Consider the following 5,914-nt stretch of genomic DNA (forward strand, 5'->3'; position numbering starts at 1 on the left):
TTCTCCATCCAGGATTATATGTATTGGAGTAAGGTTTATTAGTTTGGTTTTGTCCTTGGACAAAATTTACCTGTTCAATTTCGCTCATCCCTTCATAATCTACATCCGTTTGGATTGGCTGACCATTAGGATCACACGGTGCCATAAACCTATCAATTTTGTGCGATAAGGCAGAAAATTGGGCTTGCAACATCGCAACTGGATCAAGATTCACTATACCTTTAACTGATGACGTAGTTGAGGATGATGGTTTCACCATTGGTATGTGTCCACGCTCCGCGGGCCACATACTGCTGTTGATTGCCATTTCCTCCAAAAGTTCTCTTGCTTGGGCCGATGTTTTCTTCATGAATAACCCTCCAGACATAGCATCCAATGAACCTCTAGTTGTAGGATTTAGTCCATTATAAAATGTTTGCATTAAAAGTTCAGCGGGCAATTGGTGGTGTGGGCATAAACGTTGAAGTTCTTTAAAACGTTCCCAAGCCTCATAAAGAGTTTCATTATCATTTTGAGAAAAAGATGTTATCTCTTTTATGACTCTTGCGGTTTTTGCTAAAGGAAAATTTTTTGATAAAAATGCTTGGGCTAATTGCTCCCAAGTTTCAAATGTTGCGGCTGGCATAGAAGTCAACCACTCTTTGGCTCGATCCTTCAAAGTAAAAGGAAAAAGGCGAAGATTGATTGCTTCCGCAGTCACATCTGTTATTTTAAAAGTGTCACAAATTTCTAAGAAATTTGTCAAATGGGTGTTAGGATTTTCGTTAGGTAACCCGTAAAATGTTACGTTATTTTGTAACATATTAAGCAATGCTGGCTTAATCTCAAATTGATTTGCATTTATTTGGGGTCTAACTATGCTGTTTGTTACACCGGCCACTCCTGGCCTAGCGTAATCCATAAGCGTAGCCATAATTTCTGGCTCAGTAATTCTAGTTTTTATTGGAGTCTTGTTTTTATTTTTCTTGTTCTTCTTAAGAGTCTTTTCAATTTCTGGGTCTAGCGGTTTTGGTGGAATGCCTGAACTTCGAGAACTGCGCATGAACTTGAAATTTCGCACGAACCGAAACTACCTTCGAAACAAAATTTGAAAAATAAATATGTTAGTAATTTGAAATAAAGAAAATATAAAAGTTTGAATAAGTATAAATAAACCTAGATTCGAAATAAAATACGACAAATCTAAATTTTTGTCAAAAATTTTGGCGATCCCCGGCAACGGCGCCAAAAACTTGTTGAACGATTTCCACAAGTGCACGGTATACGCTTGTAGTAATAAAAGATATCGATCCCACAGGGAATGCTTTTTTAACAAAAACTTATTTTGAGTTGGTTAAATATACTTTTAAGATTTATAATATGGAAAATCGTTAAATCGGATTTGGTTTTTAAATTGCTAGAATGAGAATTAGAATAGAGAATAACAAATGGTAGAAAATACTTCTGATTTAGGAATGAATTTACAAAACATGATTGTTTAGTTCTTTAGAAAAGTAAACAAATGTATTCGTTTGCATTAAGCAAAGAAAACAACTTTAAACTTTGTATAAATTATAACGATGAAATAAATGACGGAACCTTTAATTTTTAGGCTTTGAACTGTAGTTAATCCTCCTACGGTCGGGTTAGATCGCTACCTTAACCAAATTAAAACTCTTTCGAGATAATAATTTGTCTAAGTGTTCAACAAAGATTCCTTGTAAAGATTTTGAATTAAACTACGTTTTAATGAAAACACCGGCAATCCACTTTGGATCCTTTACCAAAGTGCTGTATGAAAATCTATCGAATAGAACAGACTTTATTAGATGAAATATAAATTTGATACAAGTTTACAGAGAACAAGGAGCATGAAAACATTCGACGACGTGCAAGTGAATGGGTTGTCAATCCTTTCCTTGGGTTTCGTTAGAGTTTGTCAGACTCAGGGGCGGATTCTCTACTCAATCTTCTCGCTGAATCTTCGGAATAGAGACTGGTCTATCTACTACCAAAATGTAAACTAATATAAACAAATCTAAACGCTACTGTGTTTGTTATTATTGAATAAACAATGTGTGTACATCATATTGCTTTTTACAGAAATGAAATCTAAATTCTGAATCACTTGACTCAAAATTTCTGCATAAATTCTATACTAATCTCTTTCTTCTATATATTTCCAACTCTCCATCAACTCTTTATTTATAGATGTTGAAGAGTCGTGGTTGAAGTGTCGTATCCGTTGTGAAGGATCGTATCCGTTGTGAAGGGACGTCTGCACTTACCGAGAATGGCAATTCTCGGCCGAGAATGGGGGAGCATTTATTTGGTCTTCGAACGAAGGGAAGGAGCTGCTGAAAAACGCGTGTCGCGATCGAGAATTTGAGATTCTCGGTCGCGGCTTTTGTAAATTCTCTACCGAGAATCTTATATCCTTAACCGAGAATGTGACATTTTCTTCTGTTTCTGACTTCGTCTTTGTCCTTGTTTAGGTGTAATTGATCTTCGTTGTTTTTACCTCCTTTTGTAGGGTTTTTATTCTGTTTTTAAGCTCTTTTCGTTCCTATTTGGATTTTACCAAATATTTACGTACCTTGCAAGAAAGAAACATATTCGAACGTAAAAGTATTCTAAACAGGTATAAATAGCACAAATTCGTAGCAATATTGATGTAATTATTGATGATATATTAGATATATTTTGGGCTTAACAGTAATGCTATTTTTATACTATATGCTGATCTGTCTAAAATTGAACAAACAAATAAATTAAAAATATACTCAGTACACATTAACTATGATACATCCGCACGTAAACTTTAATACCAAAACTATTCATGTATCAAACTGAGTAAACATTGAACTCTTCTGAAAGTTGACCTAGGCTCATCTGGATTAGATCTTAGAAGGTCTAGATTTGAACTAAGTCAGTATAAACAAGTCTTTCCTTATTACTCAATTAAATCTTAGAAGGTTTAGAGTTAAGTTAAGACAATATATGCAACCCTTACGGGGGAGTAATTTCAGAAGAATAAAAAGTAATTCAATCATGGGGATTTCAATACTGAGTTCCATAAATTAAATATTTTGCCAACATCAAAATGGGGGAGTTTGTTGAAATACCTTTCCACAAGATTTTGATTTGACAAAATCATTTAAGTTTAATCCATGATTAAGAGACAATTAAATTTAAGTGCTTTGATTTAATTGTACTAATTCGTTTGTTCAATATTGAGTATAAATGCAAAAGGAAATAAAAATTAAGACAGGACAAAGTCAGCATGACACAAGCTGAGTGAAGAGCAACTCAACACAAGAGAAGATAATTCATCTTCAAAACAACAGCTTAAGAATGAAGCTGAAGCTGAGTGGAACGAAGCTCAGCATAAAAGAAGTCTGCTTCAGAACTAGATCTTGCAAAACGAAGCTGACCTTGGAAGCTGAGTGAAAAAGAACTCAGTATGAGATTTGGTGACAATCAAAGACAATGACTATCGAAGTGAAGCTGATGATCTTCAGGACATTATGAATGATCTGTTAGCTAAAAGACAAATCCGACAACTATCTGCACCAATAATTAAAGCCTTGGAATTATGCAAAAGCCAAATTCTGAGATGCATGGGTCAACTGTTCGTTGCTAAAAGACAAACTGTCACAAGAAGACAAAGCCTGTAGGAAGAAGACAAGCCTGACATCTGAAGAAATCAGAAAACAAGATTGGCCTGCACATCTGAAGCTGACCAGAAGGTTGTCCCCCAAAAGAGCCGTTTTGGATTCAACGGACAAATCAAATTCAAATAATATGATCCTCAAAATACAACTATAAAAGGACAAGCAATTCTCTTGGATCATTGCCGAATTTACAGAATATACAAGAAAGAAAAATCCAAGCTCAAAGCACTCAAATATAAGAAAAGAATCTTACACCAACTTTCTATTCCTTGTGTAAATGCTAGATTGATTGTTTAGTAATCATCTAAAGTGTTCTTTATCTGAAAAAAAGCAAATTGTATCAATTGTGAATTGAGAGTGTTGTGCTGAGTATTTGGTTGTAAATACTCAGTGGTAGAGAAATCTAGGTGCTGGGTTGTAGCACTTAGTAGGAGTTGAGTAGACGAATAGAGGAAGGTACTCTTGCATATTCAACTGCCTTGTAACCGGTTTGTGCTCTACCCTTAAAGAGCTCAGTATTGGATTCTAAAAGCCCGGAGGAGTCTGGGGACTGGACGTAGGCGGAGAGGCCGAACCAGGATAAGTGATACTGAGTAATTTCTAACTCTCTTAAAATATATATATGTGCATGTGTTGCTCGTTATATTTACTTAGCATATAAACTGTTTAAAGCTAACACTGAGTAAATTAGAGTGCTGAGTTGGAAGCTGACCACAAAAGTGTCAATTCCCAACTCATAAGTGAAACAGCCTTAGTCAACATCTGACTAAAGCTGTCTTACACTAAGATCGGCCAAGCTGACCAAAGCTGAAGTTAATAAACTCACCAAAATTATCAAGTCAGCAAGATTAATTAGCAAAAAAGTTACATTAGTTCCTAACCCCCCCTTGGAACTAATCACACGGGACCAACAGTTTCCAGAAGTCCTCCTGCTTCCTTAGCGTCTCAGCATATGCTTTTGCAGCTTGTTTGAACCTATCCACATCGTAAGCATCACGTCTCCCCTTAACCTCTTGCATCTGAACTCGAAAGGCATTTAATAACCGACTGAAATTCAATTCTAAGGTCGAACTCCACTTCTTGAGAGCCTCTGAACACACAACGATTTTTTTTGTAATATTGCCATCTGGGACCGACTTCCACGCTTCGTTCACAATTGTCGCACAAGCTTGCTCCCGTAACCAAGCATTTTCGAATCTAAAGCGTTTAATACTAGAGCCTTGTATCCAAACCTTACATTCCAAGAGGATTGCCGAGTGATCCGACGAGACAGTAGCCCGATCTAGTCTTTCTTCAATCCATCTGTCTGAACCTCGCCCGACCTCCCAAGTGAATGGATGACCAATCATACCAACTGTAGTTAGGCCAGAGTCCTCCACGGCTTCTTTAAAACCTTCCATCAACCAGTTGGGTTGGGGTCTCCCCCCCCCCCCCCCCCCCCGCTTTTCTCGTGAACAAAGGATATCGTTAAAATCCCCGATGCAACACCAGGCAAGATCATCTTGGTCCTTGAGGGATCGCATCAACTCCCAAGAATCTCTCCGCCGTTGCCTTTTGGGGAAGCCATAAAAACCAGTTAACTTGAATTTAGGACCGTTTGGGAGTGTTATTAAAGCACTAATGTGATTGATGGAAGAAAATTGAATGGAAACTGACAGATTGTCTTTCCAAAATAATGCTAATCCATCCCCGTGACCTTGTCCGTTAACCATAAAAGACCCTCCATACCCAATTTTCCTGCCAACCGCTCTCATCTTGTCTTCTTTGATCATAGTTTCCATGAAAAACGTAACCATAGGTCTATGGATCCTTACAAGATCCTTCAATACGCCAACTATGTGTGGGTTGCCTAGCCCACGATAGTTCCAACTCAAGACACTCATTAATAGAACTACGAAAAAACTTCTCAGAAGAGAAGACCTAAAACCACTCCAACAGGAGAGACTATTATTTTTATACTTAACCCAGCTGATCGAATAAAAAACCACAGCTATGAACTATATTCAGATTTCATTTTATTTGAACAGACAATAGCAGCTCTATTTGTCACCTCAACAAAAAATCTCATTAAATCAAAGTGGGAGTAGCAAGGATTGTAATGAGATTCGGAAAGCAAAGAGAGTGAACAAAGAGTTGGCATCAAACATCACAAACAAACAACAATCTTAACCCTAAATCAAAATAATTCCCATTTTTCGACAATTTAGAATGAGTTTCAGAGATCTGAGGGTTCCGAGCCAAAAGAGGGGAAAATCCAGGTC

The 5,914-nt window shown here is 37.0% G+C and overlaps 1 non-coding gene across 1 annotated transcript; it reads left to right on the forward strand.

Moving 5' to 3' along the window:
• Positions 1-437: 437 nt before the first annotated feature.
• On the forward strand, positions 438-544 carry LOC136224989 (small nucleolar RNA R71). The gene has a single exon (XR_010686731.1). It is a non-coding gene; the product is annotated as a small nucleolar RNA R71 (small nucleolar RNA).
• Positions 545-5,914: the final 5,370 nt, after the last annotated feature.

The sequence above is a fragment of the Euphorbia lathyris genome, chromosome 3 (assembly GCF_963576675.1).
Source record: "Euphorbia lathyris chromosome 3, ddEupLath1.1, whole genome shotgun sequence".
NCBI lineage: Eukaryota > Viridiplantae > Streptophyta > Magnoliopsida > Malpighiales > Euphorbiaceae > Euphorbia > Euphorbia lathyris.